Genomic DNA, 26,800 nt, shown 5'->3' with positions numbered 1-26,800 from the left:
TAAATAACATAATTTGCAACTTTTTGAATGGCTGGATTCTGGAATATCATGTATAATCCCGTTTCTATGTAAAAAATTGAAATAAGTATAAACTTAATGTACCTTTTCTTAAAACACAGCGTTTGGTGCCCCAAAATAACCAAAATTAAAAATAAAATACAATTTAGAAAAAGATGCAACACCCTGTGTTTCAAATAATTTAACGTTTGCTCTGAGAACCTCCGAAGTAACGGACGAGGATTTAGAAGTAATAATTGAGTGAAATTATGTGTGAAACTCACTTACTCCAATGCAAAACCAGCAGTATTTTGAAATTTTTGAAAGTTATGCAAGGTCGGGAATTTTTATGAATTTGTTAAATTTTGTCAATTATAACATGTGACAAAAATTGGCAAAAAATTCATGTTTGACAAAATTTGTCAAAATAATTAGTTTTAACAAAATGGACAAATTTGTTGAAAATGATTAAAAATGGCAAAAATGAAAAAACTTACTAAATTTGTAAATTGAGAAAATTTACAAATTTATACAAAATTGACACAAAAAACAAAAATTGACACAATTAACAACAAGATTCACAAAATTTAAAAGATGGACAGACTTGACCAAATTGCTTCAAAATTTACCTGCTGTCAAAATAAACAAAAAAACAGCATTTTCCATGATGGCAATAATTGACATAAATATCAATACCCGGAAAGTTTACAAAACTCTGTAAAATATCCGAAATGACCAAATTAACAAATTGTCAAAAATTACAAAATTGACAAGTCTTACCATATTGAGAAAAAAAGAGCAAACTGACAAAGTTAGTCAAATTGCCAAAATTGATGAAACTGCCATATTTGACAAAATTGACCAAATTGGCAAGTTTATAAAGTTGACACAGTAAAACTGACCAAAAATAGTGAAATTATCAATAAATTTTATAAATCATGAAACTGTCACTATTGACAAAAATGGACAAAGAGATTAAATTGAAAAATTGCCAAAAATAACAAAATATACAAAATGGAAAAGAAAATTCTAAATTGGCGAAATTAACAAAAATGGTGAAATTGACCAAATTGACTGCATTGACAGAATTGACAAAGCTGACAAAATTTACCAAATTGACAGAATTGAAGACTTTGATTAATTTGGCCAAACGTACAACATTAACAACATTAAAAAAAATTACTAAATTTCAAAATGGACAAAACTATCATGATTGACACAGTACAGAAATTGAAAAAAAAAAACCAAAATTGATATGTACTTGAAATTTTGACAATCGTCTGTCTCTTCTATTTTATGTTGATTTGACCAATTTGTCAATTTCGCACATATATTCAATTTTTCAGTCTTGTCATTTTTGGTAATTTAGTCAATATGATCAATTTTGTAAAAAAAATCATAAATGTTAAATTTTTCAATTTTGCAATTAATTTTTTTTTTAATTTTGTTAAATTTGTGCATTCTGTCTATTTGGCAAAGCTGGTCAATTTAATCAATTTTGTTCTTTAAGTCAACAATATTAATTTTGTTCATTTTGTCAAATTTGCAATTTTAGTTAATGTTGTAAATTTTAACAATTTTGACAATTTGATTTTTTTTCATTAATGTTAGTTTTGTCATTTATGTTAATTTTGTCAACTTTTTAAATCAAGTCAAATTTTAAAATTTGTAAAAAACGTCGTTTTTTGAATTAGGCACAATTTTTTCAATTTTGGTATTTTTGACATTTTTGTCATCTTGATCACTTTTGTCTATTTGAATTATTTTTGCCAATTGTGTCGTTTTTTTTGTCATTTTGTTACTTTTTTAAATTTTTGTCATTTTTATTACTTTGATCATTCTCGTTTTTCTCTTAGTTTTGTCAATTTTGTCACTTCTGTTATTTTTTTTAAATTTTTTTAACTGTGTTTCTGATGTTGATTTTGTGTTTTTTTTTCTTTTTTGTGATTTTTTTTCAATTTGGTAATTTTTGTCATTTCAAATGATATCTATTTTGAAATTTTTGTCATTTCAGTAGTTTTTGTCCAACCCTTGGAAACATATGGTCTATTTGTCAATTTTGTCAGTTTGGCAATATTTCGATCGTTTTATATTTCGCTTAGGTTGTTAATTTTGTCAATTTTGCAAGTTTTGTAAATTTTGTCCATTCAGTCTTTTCAATAACTTTGCAAAAATTGATAATTTTGACAACTTTAAAATTTTGTAATTTTTTTTATAAATATGCCAATTAAGTCAATTTTATGAAATTTATTGACGTTATCAATTTTGTCCATTATAACATCAATTACATCAATTTTGTTTATTTGGAGCATTTTTACAATTTTTTCAACTTGGTAAATTTTGCTTAGTTACGACTATTTTGTAATTTTTGTCATTTTTGAGAATTTCTACAAAAATGTAATTCAATTTACTAGATTGAATTTGGATTTATCGCCGCGAATGTTTGGATTTTATCGACTTTTTTCGGCGAGTTTTAATATAAAAAACCAATTTTTACCAATTATATTGCAAATCATTTTTATATCCGTTTTCGTTTTCAAAACTTGCAAAGTGTTATATCCATCTCAACCAGATCAATAGTAAGTAGAACAGATTTCAAGGAAGATTGCATGCAAGTAGAAAGCTCAACTTTGAATATTTTTTTTATACACCACAGACAACTTGACTTACATTTCCCGATTAGACAGTTTAGCAGATTCAAAAAACTTTTTGGACAATTAAAACGAGAAATATCAGTAAGTACACCATTTATTGTAACATCTTTTTCAACACATCTTTAATTTTGCTATATAAATAGACTCCTTGAAAAAGGCATAATAAATGCCGAAACGTCGGATGAAGAAATAAAAATCGTTTTAAGATTTTTTTGTGACTGAAATCGCCGAAAATCAATTTATTCGAAAATCTTCTTCTTTAGTTTTTTTCCAAGCTGTTATTCCTGTTATATTAATGATTTTTTTTTTCAAAGAAGCAATTTTTTGCTAACTTCTACGCACATCTTTCCGAATATTTTACTATTTAAACTATTTTTTTGATTATTTTTTACGGAGCACGAAAAGAATGCGTGCGATGTCCAAAATTCATCGCCTAACTCTCCCTGCCACAAGTGAGGTGATTTGAGAGGTTTTACTCTCTGGAGCCACTTTCAGCTGAAAAAAAAACTGAATTTTCTTATCACATTTAACGACTATGAACACAGAAACACTTTATCAAGATTTTGGGAGAGAAAGCAGTAAAAAGAAACAGTTATTTATGTTCGAACAATTTGGCTGTAAATTGCAAATCTTAGCCCTGGATACATGGGAGCAACTAAGCAATATGTATAAATTCAGTCCAACTGCGAGTCTTTATTATCCTTTAGAATAAGCACCGGATTTGGCACTTGGGAATTATCTATGAAATATGATTGGACATAATTCTTGATCTTAAGTTGAAATTCAACATTATTTCCCTACAATTTTGTTACTGAGTGTAAAAGGTGTTGATGAAAATTGAAAAAAAACTATTGAAGAAAAAACCTAAAAGTACCTACCTATTTAATAAAGTCTGCTTCATTTAATATTGGAACGAATTCTTTTGCTCATTGTGGCGCTCCTAGTGGACGGATTTGGAAATTTTTTCACCCACGTGTTGGGAAATTCATTACCTTTCACCATGTATTTATGTCATAACACCAAACGATAGCATTTTGTAAACAACCGCCATGGAAGCCGAACGGAGAGATCAAATTGTGCACAGTTTTCTTGAAAATCCATTGTTGTCGGCATCGAAGCTAGCTAAACAGCTTAAAATGCCCAGAAATACCGTATGGCGTGTTATCAAGCAGTACAAGGAAACATTGACGACGGCTCGGAAGCCACATTCGAAGCGTCGGAGTGGAACTGTCGACCGGAAACTGCGTGGGAAAGTCATCAAGGCCGTCAAGAGGAATCCCAATCTTTCAGACCGCGATTTGGCCAATAAGTTCCAGGCCGCTCACAGTACGGTGCGACGAATTCGTCTCCGGGAAGGAATAAGGTCATTCCGAGCCAGCAAACAGCCAAATCGGACGCTGAAGCAGAACAATGTGGCCAGAATCCGTGCTCGAAAGCTGTACGACCAAGTTCGACGGATGTATTCTGATGGACGATGAGACCTACGTGAAGGCGGACTTTGGGCAAATCCCAGGTCAAAAATTTTATTTGGCGACGGCTCGGGGGGATGTACCTGCAAAATTTAAGTTCGTGTTTGCGGATAAATTCGCCCGCAAGTACATGATTTGGCAGGGGATATGCAGTTGTGGACAGAAAACCAAAGTCTTTCTCACTGACAAGACAATGACATCAGAAGTCTACAAAAAAGAGTGCCTACAGAAACGGATTCTGCCGTTTATTCGTGCCCACGACCGTCCAGTAATGTTTTGGCCGGACCTCGCAAGCTGCCATTACAGCAAAACGGTTATGGAATGGTACGCAACGAACGGGGTCAGCGTAATACCGAAGGACCTCAACCCCCCAAACTGCCCCCAGTTCCGGCCGATAGAGAAATACTGGGCAATCACGAAGCGGAGGCTTAAGGCAAAGGGAAAACTTGTTAGGAACATGACTCAATTGAAGAACTGATGGAATCAAATCGCCAAAACGGTGGACGAAAAGGGTGTGCGCCGCCTAATGTGCCGAATTACGGGAAAAGTACGAGAATTTCTTCGAAACAGCAATGAATAATTTTTTTTATTTTTTTTTTATGAAAGAGTAAAGAAAATGCTACATTTGTATGAAAAACAAATTATGAATTCGTTAATAAATGACTGAACTACACTCAATTGTTTGTGTTCCAATATTAAATGAAGCAGACTTTACTTTTAATATTTCAAAGGCCAAAAATCTAACAATTAAGTTTCAAGTTTCAAGTTATTAATACACAACTTGGAATTCAGTTTAGGATATTGGATTCAGCTTTCATAATTGAAATTTAGATTTTCTGGGGATTACGATTTAAAATTCTTAGTTTCAGATTTCGAACCGAATTTCAGATTCGAATTTCAGATCTCAGAATTCAGATTCAAATTCATGACTCAGATATCAGATTTTCGATTTAGATTCAGATTCCAGATTTGAACTTTCAGATTATGGATTCAGTTTTTAGAATAAGATTCAAAATTTCAGATTCCGATTCAAGATTTAAGTTTCAGAGTTCTGATTTTAAATTTCAGTTTTAAATTTCTTATTGAAACATGAAATTCGGATTTCGAATTGCAGAAAAAAATCAGATACCAGTTTACAAATTATAGTAAGTTCAAGTTCTAGATTACAGATTATGAAATATAATTTTGGATTCAGAATTGTGAACTCAGATTTAAATTCAAGATTAAGATCTTTACACTTTATTAAATTTTCAGATTCAAATTGAAGAATTCATATTTCAAATAGATTCAGAATGAGGTTTGCCGATGCAGCAGTAAAATTATAGATTCAGATTTGAGGCTCCTTACTCATAATTAAGATTTTAGCCTAAGATTTCCGATTTCACAATTCAAATTGCAGATGCCAAAAGACAAATTTCAGGTTAAATTTCAGATTGACAGCATATTTGAATTCAAATATTTATTTTTATAGTAAACTCAGAAATTGAAATTTGAAAAAAATTTCATCAAAAATATTCTTTTTGAAATTTTTGAAATCAATTAAAAATAATTGTACTGAATTTTTTGAGTTTGACTAGAAGTGACGAACTTTTAATCCTAACTTGTGAGTTATTAAATCCTTCTTTTTATCTTCTTCGTAATACCAATTTCATTTTCAATTTCATTTTTAATTCCACTTCATTTCATTCCATTTGTTTATTCAAAACACATGTAACTTAAGATCCAAATCTCTGAAAATGTTACACTTAAAAATTCAGTTAGATTGTAGTCGTTCGTTCGATTTTCGTACTTGATTTAATATTATTTTTTAAGACTATCTAACCTTATCCAAACTTTTCCCGAAATTTGTTGAAAAAGAGAGTTGAATAATTATAACAAGTTATAAGTTCATAATTAAACACCTACCTTCCTAAATCTTAGCATAAAATTAAGATATTTACAACAGAACAGCAGTTTTTAGGGGAAAAAAAAAACAAATATTGAACTTACCTTTCAATGGAACTGTCCCTGGCTGTGTTGACTTGTCCCCAGCATCAAACTCAGAAACGTTTGTTGTATTTACTGGGTTTTTACTTTCTGCTTCAATGATGCGCCTTTTTTTTGCTGTTAAACTGAATTCTGCTCTAACGGAATGAGTAAGAACTTGTTTGCTTTTTTTTCGTTTTTTCCCTCGTTGTGTACTTAGCGCCTTACTTAGATTCGCCAGTTAAAAAGCGGACGTTGAGTAAATGATCCTTTTTCAGCAACTAAATCATACAGACGACGATTGCTCAATTAAATGCTATCACTGGAACGAAATGTTGGTTGCAACGCGGCAGCTGTCGGAACGAAACGGCGGAACGGAACGGAAGCTTGAAAATGTTGCCGGCCAACGGCCTACGAGTTTGCTTTTGCTTTAGGTTTTTTCCCGTGGCTCCGCTTTTCTATGTTGCTGGTGCCTATATTCGGGCGCAATTCCAGCAGCTTGTTATTTTTTCGTTATCTTTTTCGAGGATCCTCCTCTTGTCCCCGGTGGAGTGTCTGCAGCTAAACTTGGCGTGCTGGTGATTTCGATTCATTCGGACCAGCACCAGGACCTAGGCCAGTGGCTTCCATCGTATTTCGTAGTGCTGAATGGAGTAGATCTGGTTCAGCTGTCGCAGTTCCCAGCAAATGTTGCCGTCCATTGAATTCCAACAATGGCCACCGCCACTCGAAGATTCCGTCATCATCAACATCATCGTCGTCCTCGTGCCAGCAGCTATTATCGTCGTCGTCGTTTTTGTAGGCGGCCTGCCAAACTTACAAGCGTTCCAGCTTTTTTATGCATCAGCCATCATAATTTTGCGGTCATAAACGAATTGCCTACCTTGCAGGCGTCGTTGCTGATGCTAATGCTGATGTCACTGGCATAATTTAAATATGCAAATTATGAAATCCAATCCCCAACTTATTGTTTAGCGCTGCAGCAGCTTTTTAATTCGTTAAGTCTTCTTCAAGCTCCAACCAACTCAAAATTGCGGATATGAAAACCGAAAAATTTCGAATTTGTGCGGGGGTGGGGTAAGTTTGGTGAGGATTTTCTGTGGGTGCGCAAAAATTATCGTTGCTCAGCTAATTATGTGCCACTTTTCGCGTTTCGTTAGCGATAGTTGTTGAAATTGCTACTAGTGACAGACAGACTTTTGCAGATGGCGTTTTCTCGTTTGTCTACTGGTTTTTTTTTGGTGAATTGGTGAAGTTTCGTTCTGCAAGAAGAAAGGAAAATAAACGAAAATTTAAATTAAATATGTGAGACTTGTTTCTTTAAAAAGGTTGAAATTAGGAATCTACTAAACTCTCAAAAAATTTTGTACATGTTTTTGCTTTTTTTTGTTTGGTGTTATTTACAATTACCTAGGAAAACTTTGAACTCCAATTAGTTCGTGAAAAACGAATAAGTGGGTAGTGATCATTATAATAGATAACTTTTTGACGAGTCAATATCAGAGGTTTAGGGAACGAATATATACATGTACACTTAACTATTGAAAAGATAATTTTTTGGATATAAAATTATATGATGTAGTTGACATTTTTTTATACTTTCTCGCCTTAAAACAATTTAAAATATTTAATAATCATCCGTCCCAGAAATTTTTACCCGATACAGTTACTGGAGTGTCAATTTGACACTCCTGACTAAAACCAATAAGTCTATCTTGTTTCCCAACCGATTTAAAAAAAATATAGTTTTGGAAACCTCGTACTGTTATTAAAATTTGTTTCTCAGACAGGGCCGTAGAAAGAACTGAGTCATGGAGGGGGGTCTATTGAGCTATTTTTTCCAATGATATTTTTGCTGAAACAATGCATGAATAAAAAATAAAAATATTATTTTTAAATACTATTTCATTATTCATTTTTAAGTTATTTTACATAAATTGTTTTTCGTTTTCAATAGAATGTTTTGAAAATACATCCTTAAATCTTTCAAATAATGATTACGATTTGTATAAAAAAAAACCTTTAGTAACAAAATAGGAAACTTTCTTTCATCGATGGTTGAAATCTTAAAATTTGCATTAAAATCTGATAAATTTAGATTAAGATTGCCAAAAGTTCTCCCCCACGTATCAGGGCCGAGCAAAACCGAGCTATTTTTATTAAAACCCTGGCGAAATTCGGGCATACTATTTTTTAATATTCAAACCATAATCGGGACCATATCAAGAAAAAACTGACAAAATTCCAGGGAAAAAACATTTTAATCATTATTTTTCCATCTAAAATAGCCAAATTGTGAATCGTATTTCAGGCTCCCAAAAAATCGTTTATGCTCATTTTAATAAATTTAGCTTGGGAAATTTAATTTTTGGTCGACAAAATTTAAAAATATGATTTTAAATTTTTCGTTTTATTTTCCAAAAAATGTGAATGAATTCGAACAAAATCAGGATATAAGGATCAACAACAACAACAACAGTTTTGGGCAACGGGGCCTAACATTTCCCATTTTTTTTTAATATTTAATATTCGGGCAAGTACGGGTAAAACCGAGTAATCTGGCCAGCTTAATTTTGCTTATTTGATTTTAACTTACAATAAGTTTGCTTATGAAAAAAGCCTTCAATTTCAGAAAAAATTCTGAAGATAAATCCAATTTTCAAAAGTAAAAGATTGAAATTTTGCAGTTCAAATTGGAATTATGCATACTCGATCCTAATTGAAGATTTTAGTTTAACAATTGTGTGTTTTTTTTAAATTTATTTGGGTCTTAGGATTTAACCATATTCTCAGGACAAAAATTTTTTTTTAAAGTTGGTTCTTGAAAAAACTGCAATATTTATAAAGTTAAACAGCACGCCAAAACATATGGAATTTTCTGGATTTTTTTATGAGCAATATTTTTACATGTTTCTTTATCATCAATTACTTTTAAGTAAAAATCAATTCCTGTGGAGGATTTTTTTTTTTTAAATAAGTTTTTCTTAAGATAAAACTTCCAAAATGAACTCAAATTCTATATAATTTTTGTCATCTTCAGCTGAATTGTGCGAACGAACTGAATTTGGTTAAGTTTTAAAATTATACTAATAATCAAAATTATGAGCCTGTGATCTCTTGCAATTTAAATTCGCTATCGATTTAGTCGTCTTGATAATTTTATATTGATTGTGGAACTCATTTACGAGATGAATCTGAAATTGAATTTTTAATCGAAATTCAATACGTTTCGTAAATTCAATACGTTTTCTGAAGTGAACATAAAAATGGTTTCTGAATTTAGACACATTTGCCAAAAATTGAAATCAGTTTCAGAGCCCTCAATCATGAATCCATAATTATTATTCGCATGTTTGGGGTTTCAATGATCATTCTTTATTTCAATTATGTGTTTCTAATCTGACTAATCTGACTGATCTAATCTAAACAAACAAAAAATCGAATGATGAATCTATATCGCCATTTTGAAGTTTTTTTAAATTTTGCATAAGAATCAAGTTCATGAATTTCGAATTTGAAAATGAAACAAAAACTCAAAATGATTTCTAAGTTTTTTTTTCATATTTGGAGAAATAACAACTAAATGTAATAAATGCGAATGTATGAGTTTCGAAAATCATGAATCAAATTTTGAAGAATATGTAAAACTAAATTCTAACAACGATTTCAAACACAGTTTTCTTTGCAATGTTCAATGATGATTCGAACCGAAACTTTTGACATCAGTTCTGAGTTAAGATTGTTACTATCGAATAACCTTACTCCATCAATGAAAAAAAAAAATTAAATTAAGTATAACAAATTTTGAGTTTAAAGTAGAATATCTCGCTTGCTTTTGATGGACGGCCATGTTCTCAGACAATATTTAACTACAACACTTCAGTTTTCCGTTATTCAAAGTCTAAAAAAAACGAAAAAAAACTTTCTTCGAAAAAAGGACTGTAGATCAGCTACGGAATACTTAAAAAAAATTCACTTATTGTCCAAGAAAGCTAGAATTAGAAGCTGTACCTTGCTCTTCAGTATATAATTTTTAGATCAGAACCACAAAAAATCTAAAAAGGGTACTAAAACTACGAAACGTACTTTTCAATCAATAAACCGTCAAAATTGTTTGAGTCACGCCAGATAAATTTTGAAAGAGAATTGAAAAGTGGATGTATTTGACACACTTTCGCATCTTCAGATTTTGAAAATAGGAAACATATAATTTTGGCTAATTTTTACGGCTTCAGGACACCACGAAGAAACCGGTGCTGAGATTGAGGTTTTATTTTGCTGTAGAATACTTTTGCAGATCTTCCTTGAGCAATTGGTGGTTAGAAATGGAGTGTTCGTTTCCGATGAGTCTCTCAAATTTTGGGAACTCTCGTATTGCAGATCCGTGTACACCAGAAAACCAAAATTCATACATGTTTGCCCAGTTTCCTTTTCAAAAATAAACAAGACATTACATAATTGAAAAAATGGGTCTAATTCAGCAAGGAAAATTATTGTTCTACCTAGATATATGGGATTTTGATTTTTTCCCAAAGAATGGTTAGAATAATCAAATGATTTTATCGTCCTTCAACTTAGTTTTAAAAGTAAAAAAAGGCAATTTATTTTACATAAAAAAATATACAAGAAGAATTGGAAAAGTCCATTTTGCAATCGTTCTCATCGTTAAGAATTTCCGATTCGATCAAAATCCTCGGAAAAATTAACTCTCTTTGAAAAAAGGATGAGCTTCCTGAGAATTTACAAAATTTAATGGATTACCTGAAATCTAGCAAATCAATTTTTGTCTTTAATGAAAAATCTTTCTCAATTTTGTTAATTATTTGCAGCAAGAAGCAGTGGCTAATGAATTCATATACACTAAGGTTATTTTTACACTGATATACGTACCGCGTAAAAAAACCGTGTAGATTCCCGAAAACCGTGTAAAAAAGACCATTCAAATTCTGCAGCTCTGAAATTTGAAACAATAAGACATGTAACTTGACATTTAAAACCTGAGACCCGTGACCTGAGACTTGAGATTTGAGACTTGAGACCTGAGACTTGAAAATGTAGACTAGAGACATGAGACCTGGGATCTGAGACCTGGGACCTGAGACTTTAGACATGCCACCTTAGACCTGAGTCCAGGGACCTGAGATCTGAGACATGAGACCTGAGACCCGAAGAATGAGACCAAAGACATGGGACATTAGTCCTGAGACCCGAGACCTGATACTAGAAACCAATGACATAAAACAGGAGACCTAAGACCTGAAACATGAGACATTTTTGTTTTAATCGTTTACAGCATAAATTATGAAAGAAGTTAAAATTTGTTTGTCTGTGGAAATGTCTTTTTCCTTTTAAGCCTGTCAATGAACTGATTTAAAGAAAGTATAAAGAAGTAATGCTACAATGCGCTTACATTGCATACATACTTTAATTTAACCTTTCTTACCAACTGCCTTGAACGAAATCATCTTTAAAATTTTGAATGAAAGTTCTATGTATCAACAGGATTCATCATCCTTGATATTACTTGTTCACAAAAAGTATCCCCAAAAGCAAGACAAATCAATACGTTTGGGTCCAAATAAAATTTACACTATATAGACTATATATGGTTCTAAGCCTTAAGCCGAACTTAGTTCTGAGTATGCCTATCAGAACTTAGTTTTGCGATTAGCTAGTCGAACTCAAAGTTGAGGGATGCTACTGAAGTGCTGTGTTGAACCATAACAACTTAATTTTAAGTTTAAAAAAAGAAGCGAATAGCGTTGTTTTAGATTTTGTGTAAATGTTTTTTTTTTGTTTTTGCCCAGGGCCAAAATCAGGCAAATAGAATTCAGCTGCAAAAATAGCCTTTTTTTTTACTTTTCGTCCACAAGTCGAGCACTTTTCGAAGACAGTTTTAATCGCTTAAAATAAAAACTCGAACCAGAACCAAAAAAAATCAACTAAACTATTGTTTTATAGACAAAGCAAGCTCAGTTTGATGAAATTTGTAAACCAGATCAAAAGTAATCTTTCTTAAAGACTTATAAAATAGGTTGAATAAGAATCATTCTAAAGCAGCGGTCGGGGAACCGGGGTAAATTACCCCAAATGGGGTAAAAGTGATAATCTTGAGGGTAACAGTGAATATTTTGTGTGTGAAAAGTGTATATTTTCATTTTGAAATGTTATGAATTTGTTGGTTTTATTTTGAAAGAAAAGAATTCAGCGGCATATGCAGAAGTGAATATTTCTCCTTGAGGCATTCAAATAACACGCTTTGAGGGCTTGCTCAGTGTTTACGAATACGTTTTTTTTGCTCGTCGTCATGGGGTAATATCAGCTTAAATAAAAATGTTTTAGGGTAATGATTGAAAAAGTTCCCCGACACCTGTTCTAAAGAAACAGAAATTGTAACCTACTAATTGGTCTATGAATTTTATTTTTCCTGTTTACCAGCCCTGGCCCTGGGCTGGAAAACAGAAAAAAAATTAAAAAATAAATCGGCCTATTGTCAAATTGGTCTGATAAATTCACCGACCAGTGCGTGGGTATCAAAGGATCATATTAAAAACTCAAGTTCAAGAACATTTACAAAATTTGGTAAAATTTCCTTGGTTTTAAATATTTTTGTCTTAAAGAATGTACACCTGATAGTAGTGTAATGTTGGTACAAAATGTCAAATCTATGGATTTGCCAAAGAGCCAGAGTTCGATCTCATCGAAAAGGAGATGAGAACAAGGCCTCAGTTTATAAACGAGCTTTACAGAGTTCAGTTATGCTTTGTCGTACAGCGGGTGTAAACAAAAGAAAAAGCAATGAAAATTTAATGTGAAAGAATATATTCTCATAAAAACAGGTTGGATTCACCACACTATTTTTTTATACGTTCTATATACATCATCGAATGATCGTATGTTAGTTATATGAATAGCTTTTCCCGACCAAAGTGGATGCAATATACATCAATAAATTCCACTTTTTTCTTAAGCGATGAAATGTACCGTACCCAGGGTTGCCAACATTTTTTTTTATTCAGGGACAGAGAAATAAAAATCAGGATACATGCTTCAACGGAAATACCATTGTTTTTCGTCGTCAATCCTCATGTTGACCTCCACCAATGTCTGTATTAAACAGTTTTACTAACCATTTTTCATCATATTCACAAACATCAGGGAAATTCAGGGTTATTTCCAAAAATCAGGGCAAAGCGAAGGCTTATGAGGTTGCCAGGTTGGGCTTCCAAAAATCAGGCAAATCCTGAAAAATCAAGCACATTGGCAACCCTGTTCGTGTCTTTCGGAAGAATGAAAGAGAGCGCAAGATTTTGCTCTGAAAGCTTTCAATTCGTTGGCAGCAACAATATTCGCCAGTTCTCTCATTGATCGATATTATTCAACCCACCAGGGTTGCCAATGAGCCTGATTTGTCAGGATTCGCCCAATTTTTGGAGGTCCATCCTGACAACCTGATATGCTTCCTTTTTCTCCTGATTTTTTTTGGAAAAGCTTGGATTTACCTTATTTTTGTATTATTAAGGAATATGTTATGTATAAACTAGCAGAAAGATATACTAAAAACTGCTTTTATAGTGCATTGGAGCTTTTCTTACACTTTAAACTGTTTTGGATCATTATAGATCTAGAATAAGACTTCTATGTTCTACTCATTTTCTCATCCCAAAATAGTTTTGAGTTATACCTCTCAGCTCGTAACCGATTTTTTCCATAAAGTCGCATAAGTTAGGCATCTTATGTTCCATAACTGGAACAGTTTACATTCAAGAAGCTCAATCATCCAAAGCGGTTGGAGGGAAGACTCAACTGCATGTATCGAATATAAGTTACCTATGAACTACTCAATTTAAGAAAATAGATCTGGTACTAAATTTTATAAGATTTTTAAGCTGTCCTCTTGACTTTTTTTTTTTCTTATTTCAAGCAGTCGACTCGCTTTAAAAGTCAAACATATCTCAAGCTGTTCTCTCAACCCGCTTGATTTTCAATACGATAACATAGTTTTCCTCTCGAATACTTTTTTCCAAGCTTCAAACTGTACTCTGGACTTGCTTTAAGGTTCAATCTTATCTCAAGCTATCATCTCAACTTGCTCGATTTTCAATTTGATAAGATAATTAAGCTGTCTTCTCAACTCGCTTTTTTCAAGATCCAAGCTGTTTTCTCGACTTGCGTCAAGAGTCAATCTAATCCCAAGCTGTCCTCTCAAGTCGCTTTTTTATTAAATTGTTCTCTCGACCTGCGTATCCAAGTTTTAAGCTGTCTTCTTGACTCGCTTCGGAGTCCGAACTAATCGCAAGCTGTCCTCTCAACGCGCTTGATTTTCAATTCAATAAGAAATTAAAGCTGCCCTCTCGATCCTCTTTAAGTTTCAATCTTATCTCAAGCTGTCGTTTCAACTCACTTGATTTTCAACTTGATAAGATTACTAAGCTGTCCTCTTGACTCGTGTTTTCAAGTTCCAAGCTGCCTTCTCGACTCGCTTTAAATTTCAATCTCGATCCGCTTTAAGGTTTAATCTTATCTCAAGCTGTCCTCTTAACTTAATTAAGCTGTCCTCTCGACTCACTTCTTTCAAGTTCCAAGCTTTCCTTTCGACTCACTTTAAGGTTCAATCTTATCTCAAGTTGTACTCTCAACTCGTATTTTATTAAGCTATCCTCTCGACCCGCTTCTCCAAGTTTTATGCTGCCCTCTCAAAATGCTTGATTTTCAATTCGATAAGTAATTAAAGCTGTCCTCTCAACCCGCTTCAAGGTTCAATCTTATCTCAAGCTGTCCTCTCAACTAACTTTATTTTTAATTTGATAAGAAAAGTAAGCTGTCCTCTCGACTCGCTTTTTTAAGTTCCAAGCAGTCCTCTTGACTCGCTTTAAGGTTCAATCTTATCTTAAGCTGTCCTCTCAACTCGCTGAATTTTCAATTTGATAAGATAACTAAGCTGTCTTCTCGACTCGCTTTTTTCAAGTTCCATACTGTCCTCGCGACTCGCTTTAAGGTTCAATCTTATTTCAAGCTGTACTCTCAGGCCGCTTTTTGGTAACCTGTTCTCTCTACCCGCATTATCAAGTTTCAAGCTGTCCTCTCGACTCTTTTCAAAGTCCAATCTTATTGCAAGCTGCCCTCTCAACACCCTTGATTTTCAATTCTATAAGAATTTAAAGCTGTTCTCTCGACCCGAAAATCAAATGTTCTTCCTTAAAAACACCTATGTGCAAATTTTTATCTTAAGCTGTTGTTGTATGGACGACCTCCTTAAAAAGTGGTCATTAAGAAGTCTGAAAACACACTACATTCTCTCTGATTCTAATGAGCACCCATGTCAATTTTCATCTCGCGTGGTCTTAAGACGGCTGAGTCTATTTAAGGAAAGCACACAAACAAACAAATGGAAATTGCTTTATTTAAATAACTATACATAAAACAATACAAATTCCTGCATATCTTCGGTTTATTTATTTTCTCAATGTAAATTCAATTCAACATCACGTTATCCCCTAACATTCTAAATTCAATAATACCTTTAAACAGAAACGTAATTTTTTACTCCTTCCAGGTGTTTAGGAGATTTAGTTTGCGATGCAACTCCTCTAGCACACAGAAGAAATAAAAAAAAAAAACAAAACTAGTACAGATCAGAGAGCAGACAAAACATAAAAATAAATTCGAATTAAGTTTCTACTTCCAAGATGCTGCTAGGGAGAAGAGCACGGATAAATTCGATTTGTTTTATGCAACTGCTAAACGTTCTGTGCTGTTGACACGAACAATTAAAATCAGTTTTGAATGTGGAATTTATTGAAATTCAATTGAAATAAAAAATTAGAATAAATAAAATTATGTAAGTATCAAATATACGTTTTCTCTAAATTTAAATAAAAGTCAACCACACAACACGTGTACAGGGACCTTTTAAAGAAAGATTCGAGTTTCTATCTGTAGTAAACCTGCACCATGGGAGAAAAATCCTTCGAAACGAGCTAGAAGGCAAAAAAAAAACGAATGTCAGCATCTAAGCTTCCCTAGCTTCAAGATGCTCTCCCAGGAAAACAAAACAAATAAAAAATGCCACCCGCTGGAAATACAATTTTCCGGAAATCAGCAGAAAGATTTTGCTCCCCCATTTTCCAGCTCAAAGCTCGATTGACACTTTTTTGGCACCCCTTTTTTTGTTTTTACGTTGTGTGTTTTGTTTTCATTGTTTTTTTTTGTGGAAAGCCTGAAATAAAACCAAGATGAGTGATTTGTTTGTTTTGAAATTAGTTGATTTTTTGGGTTGATTTTCTTCCGATGAAGCTTTTTTCTTAGTTTTTGAAAGTTCATTTATGTTGTAAAATGTATGTGTTGATGCATTTTCAAATCGAAATATATCTACATCATCTGCTTAAAATTTTTTTGTAGATAGGCGGTTTACACTAATAGTATGTTTTTCTATATTTATACGATTTTTTTTTTATTTTACAGGTATGGAAAAGAGTGTATTAAAAATTCTACCATCTACAAGGTGAGTAATTACATACATACCAACTTAAACCATTTTTTTAATAAACTTGATATTTCTTGAGCCATTTTTATTGAAAATATCATAAATTTCAGGATTGTAAAACAACAAGGCAACGAAATAATAGATTTATTGTTAATCAATTCAAGTCATCGCTTAACAAATTTGTAAACTTTCCCTTAAGTAGTTTCCTTGCCAAAAAAGGAAACAAAATCTCGTTCCAATTTCGATTCACATCCATTCAGTCAGGTATAAACTTTTGGCCAAGGTCATGGAAGACAAAAAGTTCACTCTTCCTTCGATATAGAGTCCATTTCCTGGCTCCCGTCCAAATTGGACGCAAAAGCTGTTGGAAAACTTTTGCTTACCTGTTCGATCCATTTTTCCTGTTCGTCTTCGATTCACCCTCTAAAAATTGTCAAAGATGCGGAATAAACTTGCTCGTATGTGCTCTGTTCTGCTCATATGTTTAGGGGGAAACTTCTCAGGAAAATTGTAAGAATCTTGGGAAACGGACGTTCCACAGGACTATGTCGTAGATAAATGTATAAATCGGTAAAGCGGAAATGAAACTCCTCCATTGTGCTTCATTTTGCTCCTCAAATCGAGAAAGAGTTGTGCTTATTGTGAGGACATGGAATTCCGTTTCTGGACCGGAAATTGAATGGGAGTTTTTTTCTTCTTGAAAATTTTTGCCGCAACCAGCTGCTCAAATGAAACTTTCTTCTTCTAAAACCGAAGTCCTTTTTAAGAAACAAAAAATCCAACTTTCGACTTCAGTCGAAATCGATCGAAATGGGCCTGTTTTATTGGAAAGGAGGAAATTTCGTGAAAACAATAAAAAATAACGCTTGTCCAACATCATCGTTTTGTCTATTCCGGATTCCGGTACCATCAAAAAGTTGTGTTGGCGATGTTTTTTCCCTCACAGCAACGTTCGCATCAATCTGAATTGGGTTAAAAAAATTTGCCCAACCATGCATAGGAGCAATAGCAAAAAAACGATTGAACACCGAAAAAAATCACCAACGACTCGACGACATCATTTTGCTTCATATCTTCCGGCGTCCGTCACAAACATCACTTAGCTGATCCTTCCGAACTCCCTCAGCGTCCCACCATTTTGTGTTTTTTTTGCGTTCCTAAAAAAGTTGGTGAAACTTTTGCCCATGTATATGCGATGCGTGGGTAGCCATGTTAGAGAATTCCGGATTTTCCGGCTGCATCACTCCGAAGCATTCAAGTACGAGGGAGAAGCCGGCCTATCTGGCAGCAGCGAAATTGGGCCAAATTGAATTGCATGTCATACATCACTTGGCCGGCCCGGAAAGTGTTTTCGGCCCTATCGGTTTGGTGCGGATCCCTTCTTCCCCCACAGACTTATATGGCGATGCGAGCCTCGAATGGAGGTCGGTACAGGATTGTGTGGTTGATTGGAAAATTGGAGCGAAATTTAAGATGACTTTTTGTGAACCATCATTTGAATAGAAATTTTAGGTTAAACAAAAAAAAACCAGGTAGATTGCATTTCCTCCCCATGAAGTTTTGAATGCACATTTACTATTTAACGCTGAAAAATTAGGAAAATAAACAAAAAAAATTACTAAACGCCATAGGTAACTTGAGATACAAATTCTGACTTAAAACATACATAAAACCTTAAAACAATACTTCCGATTCATAATTTCACATTTTAACAAACCTTTTACAGATTCGTATGTTTAAAAAGAAACAGACGTTTTACATACAGATAAAAAATTAAAATTTGACCTTAAAGTTATTCTGAACAGAAAAGTAAAGAGAAGCGTTTACTCTTTTGTGATCGGACCACAGATGAAAAAAATACAGATTTTCATCATTTTTGTCTGTCAATGTAACATTTGTTATTCTCTTTTCGACAATTTTTTTCTAATAAAATCAAACAAAATAGGATTGTATTCTACAATTTCATAGATTTTCATCTGAAAGTTGCTTGTAATGCTAAATATATGTAAGTTTGTAAATCCTCCCGCTGCATTTTTTTTTGTTAAAGTGATTACTTTATGTTGAAAAAATTATATGACATTCGGTTATAAAAAAAAAATGGTTTATAAACATATAATACAAAATCCAATCTTCATTTGAAGCCTACTCAAACATTTTGGTCAGGGCTGAAGAATTTTTTTTCTATAGTCGTTTATACAATGCCATTTTTGGATACATCTTAAATTCTTATTCGAAAATTAGGCTTAAAATTGATTGATTTTCTTTTAACATGATCTTTTCAATTAAGCATCACCTCCGTCCAGTTCGATTTCTGGTTTGAAGAGGACTTGTTTTTTTAATGCTTATATTTTTTTATGACAGTGATTGGCAGAAATGTTATGAGTCCTTCTAATTAGAAATTTCATCAAGTATTTTTTTAAATATTTTGTCACTTCCCCAAATTTTCGAATCTAAAATTAGACTTAGTTTAACGATTTTACCCGATTAAAAGGCCGGATTAAACGGGTGGAGGGGCAATAGAAGGCCTTGAGAAGAACAAATTTAAACACTTTGATCATGCTGCTGAAAGTTCTAGAAATTTAGGAAAAAAATTGAAACTAGAAAATCGAAATCAAAGCGATCAATCAATATGAATAACAGGAAAAAGCTGCCCGTGAAATTAAATCTCGAATAGTTTTACTATAACAGCAGCTAAAGGGTCCCCCTAGAGTGAGAATTGCAGAGTTTTTCCCGTTTTTTGTTGGGCATTTGATTTTGAATTTTTAAACATGAAATTCGGACATACCAGGGAGGCCAGTGAATTTCCATTTTCAAACTCCCTTTATTTTCCCGGTTTTTCGATTGACGTTTTATGACCCCCCCCCTGTTTTAAAATACACAATTTAGTACGTTTGAAGGGTTTTGATTTAACCATAATAAGACATTTTTCAAATGTTAAACGTTAAAGTGTGAGAGGACTTAAAATTTTTAGTTATTCAAACTTCAAATTCAAAGGTTATTCAGATGTTGGGATTGTACAGAAAATAGTTTAGGCGGCATCCATAAATTACGTAACGCAAAAAATGCACTTTTTTGACCCCCTCCCCCCCGTATGTCACAAATCGTAACGCTTCGACGTACCCCCCTATGAAAATTACGTTACGATGATAATTACCCCCCCCCCCCCCCCCATCTTCTCATATTTTTAAATACTAATTTTCGAAGGTAAGATTTTAGCATACATTTTTTTAACTATCTCCAAACGGAAATAATATCTATAAAAATCGCTTCTTAGTACTCATTGATTATAACTCTCTGATAAAATAAAATGATTGTCTTATTACGAGTTGCTCTGTGCTTGTTAGCTGAGGAACTACCTTGTGTAATTTATTTTGTTCAAGGAGCAAAAATATACTCCACTTAGTAACATTCGTCGGAGTAAAATTTCCGTTTTAACGGTGAATTGAGTTCTTGGGGGTAAATGTACCTAATATTTGGTTTTCCAACGGTAATTTCACGAATATCAAATTAACATTTTAAGGAGTCTGTTTCAGAATCTTTAGAAAGGAAAGGTTACAAGACAGTTTCAACCATTTTTAAGTTTACAAATTTTAAGCTGATTTTGGTTTGCTTATCATTTTGCGAAAAATTGCAAGACATCAAGATAACTGCGATTAAACTGAAATTTTGGAGGATAAAATCGTTACGTAACGATGAGCATACCTCCCCCCCTCCCCTATGTCACAATCCGTCACTATCGAGCTTACTCTCTCCCCCCCTAGGAGCGTTACGTAATTAATGGATGCCCCCTTAAGCAGGTTTGAATCAATGCAAAGGAGTAAGAAAATATCATTGAGGCCCTTAAGATCAGAGGGATGAGGTGACAAAATTATCAATTTTGAGTTAAGTTCATACACCAATCGATTCTTCATATCATATATGTATCTGGTGCAAAACTCAGTTTTATTTATAATTTTGTCAACACCTTTCGATTGAATTAAAACGATGATGATAAAATTAAATATTAGTTTATCGCATACTGAATTTGACTTTTTAGCTTTGCTTTCTAAATTTTGAAATTTGAAATATAATCATCAATGATGAGTTTCGGCTTAGTTACGAATCTATACTTAAATCAAAACTTAACTTTAAGATTGGATAATGATTCAAATTTTAATTTTTATTTCTAATGCTTAGCTCTAATTATTTGCTACTGATTCAAATTATAATTTATATTTTTTCTCAGCAATTTTGAAAACAGAATCCGCAGAGTCTTATTCCTCCTAAATATTCTAAAATAATGTCTAAAATTCGATTCTCGTCTTGAATACTGAGTAAGATTTTTAATTGTATAATTTAAATTTTTTAGACCCTGAGTTCTGAGTGCTTGATTCTGGAAAAGACATGTTAACACATTGCGGATCAAATACTAGATATGTATCTCGTTTTTTCGCTCGCCGCAAGTGTCATAAATATTATAGTGTATTTATGACACTTGCGGCGAGTGAAAAAAAGGGATATCTCGTATTTCATCCGCAAAGTTTTAACATGTCTTATCCAGCATCAAGCACGCAAAACTCAGGCTTTTAAAAAGCATAACTCTAATTTTCATCGACAAAATTGATCACAACATCATCTTGCATCTTGCAGTAATTCAAAGCAGGTAAATTTCTAGAATTTTGTTAAAGGAACTCTTAAATAAAGAGTGCAAAATTTCGGTGTTTCTCGGCTATTATTTTTTCACCCTAAGATGTCCATCAAGGTTGCCGAAGTTTATTCTGTGTTTTTGCGGAATTATATTCTGACCTACTGTGATTAAGCTCGAAAACTCTGTGATGGTTTTCTGTGATGCTTTTCCCTCAATTTTATTGAAAAATCATGACAAATTGGTTGTTTTCTACAGTTTGCATAGAGAAATCAATGAACATTAGCAACATTATCACATTTTTCCTATTAAAAGTTAGGAATCCAAAGCTTTTATAGACATAAAATTTTAAATTTTGAAAAAATTTGTATTAAGAAATAATAAAAAAAAATCGATGTTCTGTGACACAGATTCTGTGTTGAAAATTTGCTCAAAATTCTGTCAAATTATATATTTTTCCATATTTTTGGCATCTTTGGTACTAATTTAAATTTTGAAATTGAATGTGCAATCCATCCAGAAAAACGGAGGTGTATCGTAATTTGAATTTGAAATTCTAAGTATTAATTCAAATTTGAAAATTTATTCTAAGGCTCTGATTCGCTTTTCAATTTCGATTTTTTTATTGTGATAAATGCGCAAAATGTTTATTAGAAATACATAAGAAATTCTACAAATTCGGTATTTTTTTACATTTTGTACATTCATCAATAAACCATGTAGCATGGGGGCCACTCATTTTGAATTTTTCTGTTTTTCCGCATACTTCTCCTCTCAAAGCATAAAAATTCAACTTAATTATTAAAAACTATATTTTTCAACCATTTGAGAGATAAATTATTTCAGCATTTTCCGCTTGTCAATAATTTGAATTTTCAATTTTTTACAAATTTTCTAATAGTTTTTGACATATCTAACAGAGACAAGAAAATTTTGATTTCATTAGATTTTTTTTTTTGTAAAAACATGAAGTATGGTTATTAGACTGCCCCAAATTTGTATGGGAAATTCAAAACCTGTGAAATGTTATGCGCTGCAGGCTAAAATTGATCCTAGTCCTAGTACAAGATCTCATGCCAAATTTGGGCCAGATCGGATCACGGGAAGGGGTCGCTCAACGGGCCTGAAGATTGTATGGGATTTTGAGACATTTTTTCGGGAAAAACATGAAAAATCAGTTTTTCATCAATAACTTTGGTTCCCGTCAGCCGATTTCTTTCAAAAATGGGTTTTCTTAAAGTATAAATTATGAAAAATATTTCATCCGAACACGTCATTTCAATAAGATTTAAGATAAGAAAGCTATTAGGCTTCAAAAATGGGCTAACTTTTTTAGGGATGGTATTCATCACTGTTAATAAGTCGGGGCGGTCGAACATATTGACGCCTCATTAACAGTGCTGAATACCACCGTTATAAAAGTTTGCCCATTTTTGAAGCCTTATAACTTTTTCATCTTAACTCTTGTCGAAATGCAGTCTTCGGATGAAATATTTTTCATAATTGAGGCTTTGAGAAACCCCGTTTTTGAAAGAAATCGGCAGACGGAAACCAAAGTTATTGATGAAAAACTGGTTTTTCATGTTTCTCCCGAACAAAATGTCTCAAAATCCCATACAAACTTCAGGCTCGTTGAGCGACCCCTTCCCGTGATCCGATCTGGCCCAAATTTACCATTAGATCTTGTACTAGGCCAATTTTAGCCTGCAGCGCATAACTTTTTCAAAAGTCGGGTCATTTGGGGCACGTTAATGGTTATGGTAAAATGTGTATGTACTGAATATTGGGATTTTTGATAAATTGTTTCTTTCAATACCCCAATTCAAAATAGTCAAAATTAGGAAAATTCACAATAAATTTTGGAATTGGAACACTTCAGAGCACTAAAATATATACGGTGAGCTTAAAAAATCATGAATTTTCATGAAATTTCCAACTTCTTCCTAATTTTTTTTCTATGGAATTTAGATTTCGATTTCATAGCGCTTTTGAGAGAAAAATATTTATGATGATACCAACTTTAGAACTCAATAGGTTTATTTAGGGGAAAAACTATGCATAAAGAATTTTCCTGGTGTTGATTTGAAGTTCCAGTTTTTTTCCCGGTTTTCCAGGTCCCATTTTCAATTCCTGAGTTTTTCCCGTTTTTTTCGGTTCGCTGGCCACCTTGCAAATTTGCGCAGAATAAAATAAATCTATAAGAATGTAACGAAAAAAAAACCTTGAAGTTCATTTTTATCGAAACACAGCAGCTGCGTTCAAATCGTTTTTCAAACTCCCAAAAACAATTAAGGAAATGATAGCTTTTAATTTTAACCAGGGAGTAGTTTGCTTTACTTTTTCACTTACTTTGAAAATCAGGGTTTGTCCGATTGATCCGGAGAATTTGGGATGCTCACAATGAATTATTACTTTATTACTTTTATTATTACTTAATAGTATTTATTGAATAAAGAATATATTTCATGAGTTCCCAGCAATTCAATTGTTATGTTTTGAGTATGAAATATTTTTTCTTTATTAAAAGGAAATTTTAACGGTATCTACGGCGGTGTATAGCACATCTTTTTTTTATTTGTTAAATTATAAATAAATTTAGTAATTTTCGGATTTTGAAAAAAAAACAGTACAGAATAGGTAGAATAATCTACCATTTTCATTAAGTATAAACATCTTGCAAAATTACAAGGTATATTGCATCACCTTCAAACTCAACCATTATTTGTGAGGAATATGCAATTTACGAATAATGAATAAGTTTCATATTTACTTAAATTAACTAAAAGACTTATAGACCGTATAAATGCCGGGTATTATTGAAATAAAAAAAATGATAAGAGTGAAAAAAACATTGAAAATTCTTTGAATTTTTTAGCTTTCTTCAGCTTTACTGGGAATTAAACAAATAATACGGGCAATCTTGAATGCAGATTTTATAGGCTAAGGTTGTCAAAATGTTTTTGTACGTATCCGAAGCTGACTTATCTGGGCTATTTTATTTAAAAACCTTTCAAAATCTGAGTTTTTGATTTCAAAGTTGTCGACAAAAATCCGGGCATTATCCGGGCTAATGTGGTCAAAACCTAGGAACCAATAATACAAAACAACAAAAAAATTCATAAAAATTTCTCAGAAAATTTTAAATTGTATTTTAGGCTTTCAAAAAACCTGTCATGATTAATTTCATAAAACTTGCTTAAAAAATCGTTTTGGACACATACAAAGAATTACAACACTATTTGTTTTTTTTTTCAGTTTGGTTCTAGAATAATAATGGAATCCGGGCAACCGGGCAGAATCGCATTTTTTACAATTTTTTGTATTAAATATCCGGGCAAACCCGGATAAAATCGGGCAATCCGGCAACCTTAGTATGGGCATAAGAAGGAGTAAAAATAATTTAAAATGAATGTTAGCTCGTCTATTATTACTAAAATTTGCGTTGGCTTTTAAGCTTTACATCCTATTTCCATAAATAAATTTAAAAAAAACCAAACAACTTCTATGAATTGTTGCTCTTATTGAATAAATCAGCAATACAGGGATCCTCTATTTTATTTCCATTTTCAATTGTAAATGAAATGATTCCAACTCATTTACCACAATTTTCATAATATTGATTCTGATGTATGTACTGTTATTTTTTAAAGTATCCTGAATTCAACATCTTATTTTCGTTATATGATTTTAATCGCCGTTATTTTTTATGACTATAATTTTAATGGCATTTTATAGAAATTTGAAAGAAAGGTGGAAAGACAGGCATTAGTGCGCCAATTAGGATATATTGACAGTTTTACACGAGCACCACCTTAGCAGGAGGCCTCAGCCCTAACCTCAAACCATGGGAGAACAGAATCAATTTTTGGGAAGGGCGCACGATAAACGCGATTTTGCGGTAAGCGACACACAGATGCTCGTGTTTAGATTTTTTTGGGTGTTCAGGGCTGCCAAGTGTATTGATATTTGGAAAATGATTATTTTTTTTTAATTGCATTTTTATTGAAAAACGTTTTCATGAGTACTGAGAATTTGCAACTTTCCCGTAGATTTCTATTAGAATATGAAATTAAACGCAACATTTATCTGAACTGAATAACAACTGTCTGTATCGCACACTTAAACGATGTAGCGAATTATGTGAAAATATTATAAATATTCAGAGCATGCAGGCTATTATTTTCATAGTCAACATAGACGTGGCTTTCATTAATTTACTTCTTTTTTGTAACAGTGAATGATTTTGCATTCGTTTAGAAATTGGAAACAACTCTTTTTAATTTACCGAGCAGTACATGAAAATATATTTCAGATGTTTTAAATTCACGTTGAAAATTCATTAGCGGAAGATGGCTTATTTTCATCTATTTTATTAGAGACGCCCCGTAATGAATTCAAACGTTTAGCTGTTGATTGTTAAAAAATTCAATCAATCCAGAAATATTATAATTAGTTTGAAACAAACAAATACTGATTTTAGTAACACACCTAGCATCACTGGTGAGGCTGTCAACTCATCAAAGTTTTAGGTTATGGCTGAGGCCAATTTTTCGCCAATACTATCGCCCGTATATACCCTTATAGGAGAAAGTTTGATAGGTGTTGAAATTTTAGGCTAGAGGGCATGTTGATGAAAAGCTCCCATGAAATTGGGAGCTAGTGCAGAGCAAAGGTGGCAGCAATTCATGGGAGCCCTCTAGCCTAAAATTTCAACATCTATCAAACTTTCTCCTATTGGCGCATTAATGCCTGTCTATCCACCTTTCTTTCAAATTTCTATAAAATAAATTCTCTCTAGTTTTCATTCCGCCGCACATGCCATTAAAATTATAGACATCTTATTTTCTAGTTGACCATTCTCAAATTATTTAATTCATAAAAACATTCTCATTGTTGAATTGCGAATTTCATTAAGGGATTTTCAAACCATGATTCTATGTTTTTAATCTCATCTTCTTCCAGTTTCATGATTATGTGTTTTCGATATTCAATTTCCATTCTGAATTTTTGTTTTCAAATGTAACTTTTGACCAAGGACGTATTAGAGAGGGGGGAGGCTGAGGGGGGGCTTCCAAATAAAATTAAAATTTTTACATTACTTTAATCTGGAAAACTTGGAAAACAAGTAAAGAAAATGAAAATTGGAATTGAAATGATACCTTCAATACTTTCACTCTAATATAAGTTAACGGCCCCCCCTTGAGTAAACTTTGCAGAAATTTTCCTCATTTTAGCTGAATAAATTAGCACAAACTTTAACAATACTGGGCAATATCTAGGCATTTGATTTCGAATTTTTCAACATAAAATCCGGACAATTTAAAACAGGATTCTGTAATAATTCTAATATAAATCTATAAGAAAGTGACTTAAACCACCAAAATTTAATTTTTTTTTATCGAAACACGACAGCAGCATTCAAATCCTTTACAAACTCAAAAAAAAAAAAATGGAATTAAAGAAACATGAATAAAATTTATCTTATTTTAAATCTTAGTTTTTTTTTATTTGCCCACTTTTCTTTGAAAACCCGGGCATGTCCGAATAAATCTGGGGAATCTGGAATGCATTCCCTACAATAAATCACTTCACCTTCTCTCATTTA

At 32.6% G+C, this 26,800-nt stretch overlaps 1 protein-coding gene across 1 annotated transcript in view; it reads right to left on the bottom strand.

Annotated features, from left to right (window-relative positions):
* LOC129753583 (transcription factor SPT20 homolog) overlaps nt 1–7,343 on the bottom strand; it is a 57,897-nt gene extending 50,554 nt beyond the window's left edge. The window contains exon 1 of the mRNA XM_055749412.1: nt 6,110–7,343. The gene's annotated coding sequence lies outside the window, so the exon portion shown is untranslated. The remainder of the gene's footprint in view (nt 1–6,109) is intronic.
* Nucleotides 7,344–26,800: the final 19,457 nt, after the last annotated feature.

Source organism: Uranotaenia lowii, chromosome 3 (genome assembly GCF_029784155.1).
Source record: "Uranotaenia lowii strain MFRU-FL chromosome 3, ASM2978415v1, whole genome shotgun sequence".
In the NCBI taxonomy this organism is placed as follows: Eukaryota; Metazoa; Arthropoda; class Insecta; order Diptera; family Culicidae; genus Uranotaenia; species Uranotaenia lowii.
Note: the sequence above shows the minus strand (reverse complement) of the source record. Positions and strands in the feature narration are given on the sequence as shown.